The sequence below is a fragment of the Topomyia yanbarensis genome, chromosome 2 (genome assembly GCF_030247195.1).
Source record: "Topomyia yanbarensis strain Yona2022 chromosome 2, ASM3024719v1, whole genome shotgun sequence".
NCBI classification, from domain to species: domain Eukaryota; kingdom Metazoa; phylum Arthropoda; class Insecta; order Diptera; family Culicidae; genus Topomyia; species Topomyia yanbarensis.
In genome coordinates this window covers 440,228,334-440,240,485 of record NC_080671.1, presented here as the reverse complement: position 1 = coordinate 440,240,485, position 12,152 = coordinate 440,228,334, and the positions used below count along the sequence as shown (strand labels likewise).

The 12,152-nt window shown below is 38.1% G+C and overlaps 1 protein-coding gene across 6 annotated transcripts in view; it reads left to right on the top strand.

The window, feature by feature from the left end:
• The first annotated feature begins 1,235 nt into the window (after positions 1-1,235).
• LOC131685589 (FERM, ARHGEF and pleckstrin domain-containing protein 2) overlaps positions 1,236-12,152 on the top strand; it is a 261,738-nt gene continuing 250,821 nt past the window's right edge. Inside the window, exon 1 of one of the 6 annotated variants that reach the window (XM_058969433.1) lies at positions 1,236-1,647. The gene's annotated coding sequence lies outside the window, so the exon portion shown is untranslated. Of the gene's footprint in view, positions 1,843-12,152 lie in introns of all 6 variants that reach the window. The other 5 variants (XM_058969431.1, XM_058969436.1, XM_058969435.1 and 2 more) reach the window with 5 other exon arrangements.

Here is a 12,152-nt window from a genome sequence, read left to right as displayed (position 1 = left end):
TTTGAGTGGAAATTCCAGATAAACCATTCTCTTTCAAGATAGGTTGCTTTTTGAACATACACAGTAAAAAAAACTTTACCCATTTTATGTATTCAAATTGCCCATTTCCGGAAGTTATTCGAGCTGACAAAAAAATGTTTTTTTTTGTTGCTAACAATGAGTACTTTTTATCCATTTCACATTTACTCGATGAGATAATGCCAATGGGTATATTGATCTTAACCCTTTCATGCCCAACTTTTTTCTGGTGCATGTAGGGTTTTAAAACTATTTTTCATTAAAAACGGTGGGGTCAAGTAACACAAAAAGCATTCATTCATAAAAATAGGTGCTTCCCTCGCAGTGCTAGAAGCTGCTAAATTTTTACATTCCAATGCTCAATACAATTTTTCTATAATATTTACAACAGTTCAATTGCGTCGAAAATGTAGCCAAAGACAACCTTAATTGACAAGTTTTATCCGTTTTCAATAATATTGCAACATAACAAAAATATATAAAAAAATCATTTTCCGTCGTCAACGTAAACTGTCCCTGGCAGCTCTGCTCCATCGGACTCCAATCAAACTAATTACAATAACTTCAGGTCTAGAGCTGATCCATGTAACTGGAAATACTCAAATGAAAGGCAATAGTCACATTTATTAGCTTTACTTGTTTTGGTGAGCAATTCTTGTCTCAATCAAAAGTTATAGCTGCTTCAAAACGTTGTTGTCCACAAACAACATGGGCATGAATGTGTTAATAATGGGTGAATTATTTCAAGTGAGTTAACCTGCAAACTAAGGATCGTAGCAGAACCTGCAAATTATCGGCCTGCATCAGATTCCGTGACGGAAACGGAACATTTCAGCAATGCTCCGAAAACAACGGCTGTTTAGACTACTAAGGATGTTGCAAATATGGGCCAGTTCGGCATTTTTAGAGCAGCCAAAAGATCCTGCCATCAAAAATATATCCAGTTAGCGTTTTTATTTTGTTTAGTAGTTTTAGAATAGGATTTCTTTAGCACTTTATTTTATCAGTGTAACATGACATAATTGGACCGTGACCCTTGTTATTACATTGCATTCAAGTTGCATATGCGTTCAAACGACTCACATTTCAGTACCGGGTATCAACCGGTGCATCAGCTGTCACTGGCACTTCGTTTGCATGTGTGTGTGCATGCATTTTCTCTCCAGACGGTTTGTTCGCTCTCCTCGCGTAATCAAATTTCACTCACCATCTATACGCGTGAGAACCGTTCGTCCGTCGTCGCGGTCATCATCGTTTTCTAGCTTGTCTTGTCGTCACCACAGAAAAGTCGTAATGGCCAAAGTAATTGGGCGTGTTTCTGATATACTCCCCGCGGTCGACCGTTATTTGCTCGATTAAAGTGATGTGATGTTATTAAATTAGCCTGAAAAGTGCATTATCTGCTAAAACCAACCGAAAGTGTGCTAGTGTATAAGTACAAGTTGAAAAGTCACGAGTCCGATTGTGCTGCTAGACAAAATCGTAATAAATTTTTTAACTCCCTGTGTTTGTAAGCTCCGTTTTGAACGGTTAAAATTGTGCAAAAGTGTTCTAAAGTGTTTGTAGCTGAAAGTAGAGATTGTGTTGCAGCTGTTAGTGTTGAAATTTGCCTAAACTGTGCATTTATAGGTGGGTAAAAAGTGAAAAACAGGATTTTTTCGCTGCACCTTTTTTTTCTTCACTACCCCTCATCTACACTGATCGTCCTCCAGTCCAGCCCGATCCGACCCCGACCACACAAGCAGCGAAACGAAGAAGGGTACCCGTCGACGAGAGGTGAGCGGATAAGAAAGTGAGAGAGTGAGTGGTAAACACATACGAGAGGTACATCACCGAAAACATTCCGCCACGCACATATACAACAACCCGTTCTATTTATTTTGCTGTTAAGCGGGCCTTACACGTTCAATATTTTTGTTAATACTAGACAGTATTGACAAAAGTATTGTACGTGTAATCGAAAAAACTTGTATTGACGATGTGGATTTCAAATGGGATTGAAATATTGTAACAATATCGCCAATACACGTATTGACAAAAATATTGAACGTGTAAGGGCCGCTTTACACGGTGGGGTGGAGCGTAGTAGAAGATAATATTTATTTTCGACGTCAAACATTCTGGATTATTTTACATAACCTTATCGTTTATTAATGATTGGAAAGTTACCTAAAGCGATTTAAATATAGGTTGTATTCGTGTTTGTATCACAAAATACTGAATGTAGTACAAATTTGTTTTGTATAAACAATTCATTCTATTATCCCCGAAGAGGCTAATGACTTTGAGGTTAAAACCTCTATAATCGAAAAAAAATCTATTATCAATGAACACATATTTGATTCTTTGACATCGTTCTTGCACTGAGCCCAAACAATGTTGCCTCATAAAAAATTAAACGTCTGGGAAGTTCATTTAATAAAAATGGGTTTACATCCTGTCCTAAATTTGTATGATTTTCTACAAATGAGTTTAAAATATAAGGTAAAAGTAATAAAATAAGCTAGGGATCGTCTGTTGCTCGGCTTCAGTTTTATTTACGTGGGGTATCGCGTATCATAGGTAACGTTTCTATAAACTCATTCAAGTTAGAAGAGTGTACGTAGTCCTTCCGCAAAAAGATCCTTGTAACATCATCTCGTTGACCTTTGTTGTACCGGAGTGGCAGGTAGTCACAACGCATGTAGTCTTCACAAACTTTCCAATTCATGTTTGTCACCAGCGAAGGACTACCAAAGGTTACCTCGATGATGGATTCTCGGCCGCTTCAGCGAGAAGTATGGGAGGGCTGGGTTGTGAACCAGGTTTTGTTTTTGAACATTAACTTAAGATGTCGAAGAATCCAACATACCGTTGGAAAGATGAACATAAGACGCAACTTTTGTGCCCAAACAGATACAGGTTTGATAAAACCGTAAGTTCGCGCGAAAATTTTTGGAGAAGGTTATTTTTGGCTATTTTGCAAAAGTGGTACAAATTTGATTTTATTCAATTTGTCGCCATAGGGAGAAAATACGTATGTAGGTTTAATAATATTTTGCAGGTCTGGTATCAATCTAGCATGAAAAACGGATTGTTCATAACCCAGCCAACAAGATGGTCCACAACCGATTCTGGAAATGTCGAAAGCAATAGCAATTTTAATATGACGTAGACCAATATTGAATCGAAAAATAGAATCAATACACTCAACCAATATGCATAACATTCATCCTTTCAAGACAAATTCAACTATTTTGATAGCACTTTACAACCAATTCAATATTAATTCGTCAAAAGGGCGAAAGTGTTTTTTGTAAACAAACTTGTTTCGCTCATTAGTCTGCTGCAGAGTGGAATTTCATGAAAAATATGCGTTAATGTAAATTTTTACCCTTCGTAGAAGTAATTTCAATTGTTTTCTGCGTTCAAATTATAGTAAGTTAAGAGAAACCATCAAAATAAAAGTGTTCACAAATCTTATTCGCCCTTTTGTAAATTTAATATGGAATTGAAACGCTTGTCGCTATCAATTGTCAAACAATACTACTGTACAGGCTCATGATAAAATGCAAACTTGCACATACTGACGCTGATCAATTAGGGTAAAAAGTGCTAGGTGTTCCCAATCCAACCCGGCTTACAACTCAGGCCTCTCCCTTACTGCTGGCACCCACTTTATATAGCTTAGCATCCTTCTTGACTAGAAATAGCCATGAATTGAAATCGCATCCAGTGACTACCGAGTCAGTTATCAGAATGCCGTTAAGCCTTTTTTGACCAATTTTTTTCTACCGCATATAGGTTTGGAACCTTTTACCCTTTTTACCTTGAATTGTTGGCGTCATGAAACACGAAAAATCACAATGCTGCTCAACTTTTACTTTCCGATCCTCTTTACAATTCTGATAAAATATTTACAATAGTCCAACTACATGCAAAACGTAGTCGAAAACAGTTTAAACTAGAATGTTTTATCAGTTTTCAATAGTGTTGCCAGACTACGAAGATATTCCAAAATTTCATTTTTCTTACTAACAGAAAAGATCCCGGACAGCACTGGCGCAGCGAAACCCAATCAGACTAGTTGCAATATCTTCTGTTCTACTGGTAATACTTATAACTACTAGTGCTCAAATGAAAGTGAATAGTCCCAGTTATTAGCCTTACTTCTTGGAAACATACGTTGTCTAAACCAAAAGTCATAGCTATCTAAGAACGTGTTTGTCTGAAGGGGTTAAAGATGCCATTAGAATTCGAAGCAGGATTTAATGGAGATCGCGAGCTAGATAAATACAAAATTATGGTTAGGATTCCATCACAATGTTGAAAGGGATAATTGGAGAAAAGAAACATTGAGTCAAATTCTGCCGAAACTCGCAGCTTCAACACAGTTTCACAGGATTTGGTTAAAAATATGCGTATGATTCATCAGTATCCTGAACCAACCATGATCTTCAGCAGAATTCTATCTTGAATCAGATTTCACCAGACTCCTGACAAGCTTTTCTCTAGAATACAGAACATCAATTCAAATTCAAAGAATAGAATTCAAAGTAAAAAACCTGTTTTAATCCACCTAGAGGTGCAATTGTGCCTTTCTCATTTCTCCAAACTATGATTTAATAGCTGGTTCGTACAATATAACATTATGGAAATGTCTTTCATTCTTATTACACTTGGTAAGTATATATAAGAGCACCTTTTTGCATTCATTGCGGTATCGGTTTGAATCGGAGTTTTCTATGTGATCGCACTCCAAACCCCGTAACTCCGGAGTCGGATGGAGATGGAATTTAATATCAGTTTCCGGGGACGCAACACCTTTCATTTGAGACTAAGTTGATCAAATCGATCTAGCCTTTTTCGAGAAACCAATATAACCGTTATTCTGAATTTGGATGCTTCCTGATCCGTCGATGGTGGCCAGTGTGGCCAAAGAGACTTTGAATGCCTGTTGGTTATCTAGATCTACAAATTCAACAGTTGTGTTTACATTTTGGAAAAAAATTTCACCTTTTTTCATTCATCGCAGAATTCGTTAGAATCGGGATTTGCTGCGTGATCGTACGTATCACCCTGTAATTCAGGAACCAGAACTCGGATCCACACAAAATTCAACAGCAGCTGATGGACCTTTCATTTAAAATCAAGTTTGTCAAAATCCGTTCAGAAAGTCCCGAGAAACCGATGTGGACAAATCAACAAATTTTGTTTTGTAACCATACTCTTCAACTCGTAATCCGAACAAGATGTCGGTTGAAAATGAAATTCAATAGCAACCTATGGGAATATTATACCTTTCATTTGAAAATTAGTTTGTAAAAATCGGTTCAGCCATCTCCGAGAAACCGATGTGGACATTTTGTTAACGAATCCGCACATACACACATACATACAGATATTTTGCGATCTCGGCGAACTGAGTCGAATGTTATATGAGACTGGGCCTCGGTTAGAAAGTCGGTTTTTGGAGCAATTACATAACCTTTCTATATGAGAAAGGCAAAAGAATAATATTTAATTAGCTTAATCAGCATGAGTTCAATGTTATCTTCATGTGATTATATTTTGAAATGTTTGTGGAATGGGTTTGAAAGTGGAGGGAATGGGGGGTTAGTAGAGTAGGAGTGGAGGATGCGTCAGAAATCCTTCATCTTATTTCGGTATATGGGGTGGATGAAGGAAATGCGGGCGTGAGGGTGATCCAAGGGGAGGGGAGTGATGAAGGAGGGAGGTGTAAGGGCAAGGCGGGGGGGAGGGGCGGCGACGCAATAATAACTGCATATTTTGCCTTTCATTTGAGACTTGGTTTGAGAAAATCGGTTCAGTCATCACCGAAGAATCGATGTGACTTTAATTGTGGAATATGCCCGGAATTCCAGACTTTCGGAATCGTCGGTAGTGGACAATATATTCAAAGAATGTTTGATTGGCAAATCAGTGATCTAGATCTGCGATTAGAAGTAATTTGGTGACCATTTCAATAGTTTTTAGCCTCTAAGGTGTAACGATTGTACCGATTTATATGGGAAATTCAAGTGTATCCTTACTAACACCCCTGTAACTCCGGAAGCAAGAGTCAGAACCGAGTGAAATTCAGCAGCAGTCAATGGTATTACTGTATCTTTCATTTGAAATCAAGTTTGTGAAAATCGGAAGAGAATTCGTTGGGGAATGGGTGTGGTATCAGCTTAGGAACTTGGCGGGTTCCCCGGGGGCGTCATGAACCGTCATAGGTGGCCAATGTGGTCAAAACTGCTTTGATTGATCATTAGTGATCCAGACCCGCAAACTAGAGTAATGTTGCATCAGTTTTAATATGCTTTACATCATTTGAACATCATGGTGGTACCAGTTTATATGGGAATTTGCTGCGTGACCGCACTCTTCAACCCGTAACTCCGGAACCGGAAGTCGGATCAACTAAAAATTCAATAGCAGCTTATGGGAGCGTTATACCTTTCAAATGAAACTAAGTTTGCGAAAATCGGTTCAGCCATCTCTGAGAAAATTGTGTGAGTTTAAATGACACACACACATACACACACATTTGCCGATCTCGACGAACTGAATCGAATGGTATATGACACTCGAGCCTCCGGGCCTCGGTTAAAAAGTAGATTTTTACAGTGATTGCATAGCCTTTCTTTATATGAGAAAGGAAAAAACGTAGAAATACGGATAACGACTCAATCGAAATTCTGAGAGAGATTCCATTGGAATGATAGGAAGACTTCGATCAGAATTCTGAAAAAGATTCAAGCAGAATTATGAGAAATATTTCATCAGTATCCCAAGAGACTGCCAGAAAACGACCGAGCGAAGTCGGTATAATGACATTTTATGCGTCAAAAAGGTTTGCAGCATCAAATATATGGATTGCGAGAAAAAAGCACTTTAAATTTTAAACTGAAAAAGCTGCGTATTTGGCAACACTGCCGTTGAAAACTAGTGCTTTTGTTTCTATATTTCTTGAAGAGTTTCCTTCAAAAAGCATCTCGTTGGTTGATTTTATTACAAAAAGCAGCAGAGATGTAATCAGGCAAAAGCATATTTTAACAATTTTTAATAAAATTAGAAGTGTTTCTATGGATCGAAGGGTGGTTCAATTGACTCAATAATTTATGTTATTATATATTGGTTCTAGATGAACAATTTCTTCAAAATCGGTTCCAGTCCGTGAAGATGGATTTAAAGTTTTGGTTTTTTGGTCACTGCTCGCCATAACCCATATACAAGTTTTTTTTAAGGCAGGCCAAAATTTGATACGAAATCAACTTTATACCACCTCCTCCGCTTTCTATGAATATGGGCGCGTCTATGTATGTGGAACCAACGATGTGGATATGTAATACGCATTCCTGCAGAGCAGTGACAGTTACATATGAAGTTTAGTAATCGAACTCACAATGATCACACGAATATTACTCAGCCCGCTGAATAGTAGCCATGTCATAAATATGTTTACAATGACTGGTTTATGTCCTGACTGTAATACTGTGCTTGTAAAGATGCAACAGATTCTTTGACATTTTTGGATTCGCATACTTTTATTTGAACGCACATTTGCAAGCTATGTCAATGGCTAGCATGTTCGGATGCAGCCCGACAGCGAATCTTGTGGTTTGTCCATATTTTCCCGGATACTCATACAGAGCAACTTAAGCTAGTGTAAGTTTGATTGATTGGGTTTTTTGTTAAATTATTATTCGAAACAGCGCACGGCTGCATAATTGAATTGTGAATCTTTTATGTTTTAACAAAATGTTCAAAAATAAAGCAAAACAATTGAAAATAAAAATGTAAAACGAAAAAATATTGCCATTTGTTTTTCCCCGGTTGTCCATCATTTGCTCGTTGTTGGGCGTTGAGTCTGCCCTCTACATGTTGTGTATATCTATGTCGTTTTCCACAGTTTTGGTTTTCGCTGTTGGATGTTCGATGCTTATTGTGTTTTTGATTGAGTGTTGTAGTCATCTTCGTTTTGGTTTATTAATTCGCTAGGTGTGCTGGCCGATGGTATGATGATATCGGGGGTTATTGTTTGACCGGATATTTGTGGCATAGCGGCGTTGGTAGACAATAAGTAACAATTTTTTCAAAATATGGTTGAAGTCGAACGATTCTTTTTTCTATTTAAAAAGAACTTAGGGACATTCGTTGGTGATGGCTTCGTATAGACTAAAAAGTGTGTTCCAGAAAGACAGTGGAATACTGTATCTTCGTCAGACATGTATCCACCATTGTTCTAGTAGCCTCATTGAAACTTGATATAAGCTGAGATGTAAGCTTTGCGAGTCGACCTAAATGCCTTCGACCCGTCCTTGCGTCTGCGATTCCAAATCTTTCTACATAACTTTTTGAGTCTAGCAATTTCGACATCTAGTAGCACGCGTAAGTCAAAACGATCAACTTTCTTAGTATGCTGTTGTTTTATCCATGACCGCATCTAAGTCGCTTAGAGATTCAATCAATGAAAATATTCATGAAACTTCGTCAATAGTAGAGGCATTTTTGAGCAGAAAGCGTTAATTCGAACTCAGCTTGTACGTGCCATGCGCAATACAGTCAGAGCAGAGAGTTACATCTAATACCTCTTCTCTGTCAGATCGTGCAAATATTAGGCAATTTTCTGCGTTGAGTGTATGCAGATTCGTGCTGCTGAACTATTCCATGAATTCAGAGTCTTTCGAGAATCCAATCAGGCAAATATGCCGGACAGTAGACGTATTTTCTGTCTTAAGGATATAAGAGCCTTTATCATGCAATTTTTGTTGAAAGCTACGAAGATGGGGTTAAGTTGTGTTCCAATATAGAAGTCTCCTATGGTTTTATGGTTATTGAACTAGTGTTATAGAAGCTTTCCTCCCTGCACAAGGCAGGATAGATTGATAGTTGCTATGGGATAGTGTCCACATTATCTTACTCCAGACACATCCAGCCTTGAGGCCGCGCTACATTCTGTAGCAGAAGTCAAAAGTTGATACATCCCATGTCTTTAGAAACGGCAAGAACATAACTGATAACTCTTCTTTCCTTCCTCCATCTTTTAGACTTCCTAATTGTTTGTACTAAATTATTATTTTTTCTTATCTATCGGTTTTCAGTACAGTTAGTACTTATTTTGGGCCGTTCAATATTATTGCATATTCTCGTCGCTTGTCGATAGTTTCTTAGTTGTAGCCGAAATTTTTACTACTCTTAATTTATTTTTCAACATTTTTGGGGACAATTTTTTGCTACTCGCCGTCACGATTTTCCTAAGACGTATTTTCAAGCCGGTAATGAGTCTCCAGATGGCCGGATACACAGAAATTCTTAAAAATCTAGAATCACGTACGGTTTCGAATCGAATCCTTACCAAAAAAAAATCCCTTCTCTCTTGACACGTGTGGAGTGCACAATAGAATATACGGGCTATAGAAAAATCGAGTGTCGGACCAACATTCCTTTTCTGCGGAGATTTACGTTCGAGTTTTGATTTGGGACACCCTGGGAATTGTTAGAAGTTGTGAGACAATTTGTTACTTCCAGGCATCATCATCTATTGATTCTCTGTGCAATTTCAGCTGCTCCTGATCAATAACGCGAAAGCTGAAGCTCAAGCTCAAAGTGGAATCTGCTACGCTTTATGTTTCTGTCTGAATGAAAAAGAATAGATTCTAATTAGCAACGAACAACAAATAAAATCTGGAGATGGAAGTGTCTTAATTATCCACTTTTAAAAAGCCTTGTGAAATACTAAAGAGATAAAGATTTAGTGTTCGTCTCAAATATGATGATTTTTCAAATTATGCTCTTTTATAGCTGTCGTGATGCCACCAAAGTACCATAAAATTTGTGAGTTAAATATATGGGATCTACCCTCGGTTTGATTTCACACCACACAGTGCAATTTTTTGGGTGTAACGGGATCTCAAGAACCCCGTGAAAGTTGTTCTTGTACCACAAAAGGACATTTTGTTTGTTAACAAACGCATTAAGCCAGAAATGACCTTCGTCCAAACCCATCGAGCGAACGTGCCGCGCTATCCAGTTTCCGCTTTCAGTTCCTGCACTAACTGAATATGTAATAGGACTAAGATGTTTTCCATGCGGTATACGATGAGAGATTTGGTTGCTGCACGCGCCTACGAACAAACAGTTTAGAGTTTTTGATCGTAATCTCGTTTACACTAGTGTTAGTGACTTCTAGACAGATAGTTTTGATAAGAGGCGATTGATGAAACTCGAAAAGTGTATTCAAAAAACTGGACGGAATCGATGCAGAGTGGGGAATACATCTGTCATCATTGTTCTGTCATCATGTTGGCCTCCGAATACCAAGTTGCATTTTGACAAACTAAATTGCCAGTAGAACGTGAAATCGTTGTCCGTAAGCAACTGTTCACAAGATCGCCCACCATGAACATAGAAAGAAATTTTAACACCTGTCCACGATTATGTTCACAGGAAATTTAAATAAACATTTATTCATGATAGATTGCCAATGAATACGAAAAAACTGTCAAAGTGACTTTGGCAGTTGATATGATGAAAGTCATCCCACAAAGAATGAAGATGTGACACTCAGGCCTGTAGCGTGCGGTTGGTCGGGTTGGCCCCCGCCAAGGGCGCCAACCTCAAGTGGACACTGAAATCATGATCTTGGTATAAAATAAGTGAGGATAAATCACAAAATAAGGTAGTTCCATTTCCACACCTTATTATTTTTCGAGAGTTGAACTGAAAAAGAAAGCCAATATAAAAACCAAAGGAGTGCAAAACTAAGACACCCACAGGGACTTGAAGACCACGCTACGACCCTGTCAGTCCCCTTTAGATTTATTCACAATTAAAATGGATGAAAAAGTAAATAACGGACGTGTTTGCACGACACGAAAATCTCGACTGCAAACACTTCAAATTATGTAAGAAAATTGCGAAAGTTATTGCAAACTGTGGAGTGATGGGGACAGACGTGGGCCACAGGTTGGAGTGGGCCATCCGAATAACTGTAAGACTAGTGACATCTATGTCAAACCGCGAACATCAGTTATCGTATTGTGACACTAGCTCAATTTTTATAAACATTCAGAGGTTATAAACCTATTCTCGCACTGTCAGGAGAAACGTGCTGAGAATTTCGGCAAGAAAGTTTTCGCGATCGTACGCTTTAATGCGAATCACCATCGCATTTTAACGATAAAAACTAAGGTAAATATTCAATATGTTAGTGAAACGTATAATGTACGAAATGCAAAGTGATTTTTGCCTATTATTCACATTGTGTTTCTGTCCGATCCATATGCAAAAAACGGCGCTTGTAGATAGAAGTGGGCCACTTTCTGTGGACAGACATGGGCATTATTATTGGACATTATTGGACCGCTTAATTACGCCATACCAAAGCAGAAATCTAACCGTGGCCGCAAAACGCTGAGAAGCAGCATATTTACATCCCCTGAAAATCGAGAGATCGCAGAAGAAGCTGCACTCTGTCGAAAAGCGCGGATACCAATAAAGGTCTCAAAAAAGGCCAATACCTCACAAGCAGCCTTAAAAAAGGCAAAAAAAGAAAGGCGTCGGTTTCTTCGGACGAAGATGTTGATTTTTGCATGATTTGCAACAAATTAATGCCGGCAAAGCTGACTAGAAAGAACTCTATCGAGTGCGATATCTGCGACCGACCCTTCCACTTAAAGTGCGTCGGTATGACCAACCGCACCACTTTCATGTGCGTCTATTGCGAGTAGGGTCAGTGCTTCAACACTCAAAATGTTTTTTTTTTTCCTTTTTCGCAACAGTTTTATTAATTTTTCTGCATTACTCATTTTTTTCAGATAATAAACTAACATTATTACTAAAGTGAATATTTTTTCAATTTTTAACCCTCTTTTAGCATCAACTAATTTTTATTTCACGAATTGGACAACGGATTCGCGTTCAGCGCCTTTGAAAACCCCCAGGACAAGAATTCACATCAATCAGATCATATCTTCGAATAAAAATTTAGGTGGCCCACTTCTCCCCACAATTTCGGAAAACGCGGAAAATGCACTTTTTTTGCAAATGAAAATAAAAAATTTTGGAAACTTGATTCCACAAATCTGCTTTAACGAGAATTTGCGTCTTAGAATATTCTTGCGATCAAAAAAAACAGAAAAATTTTA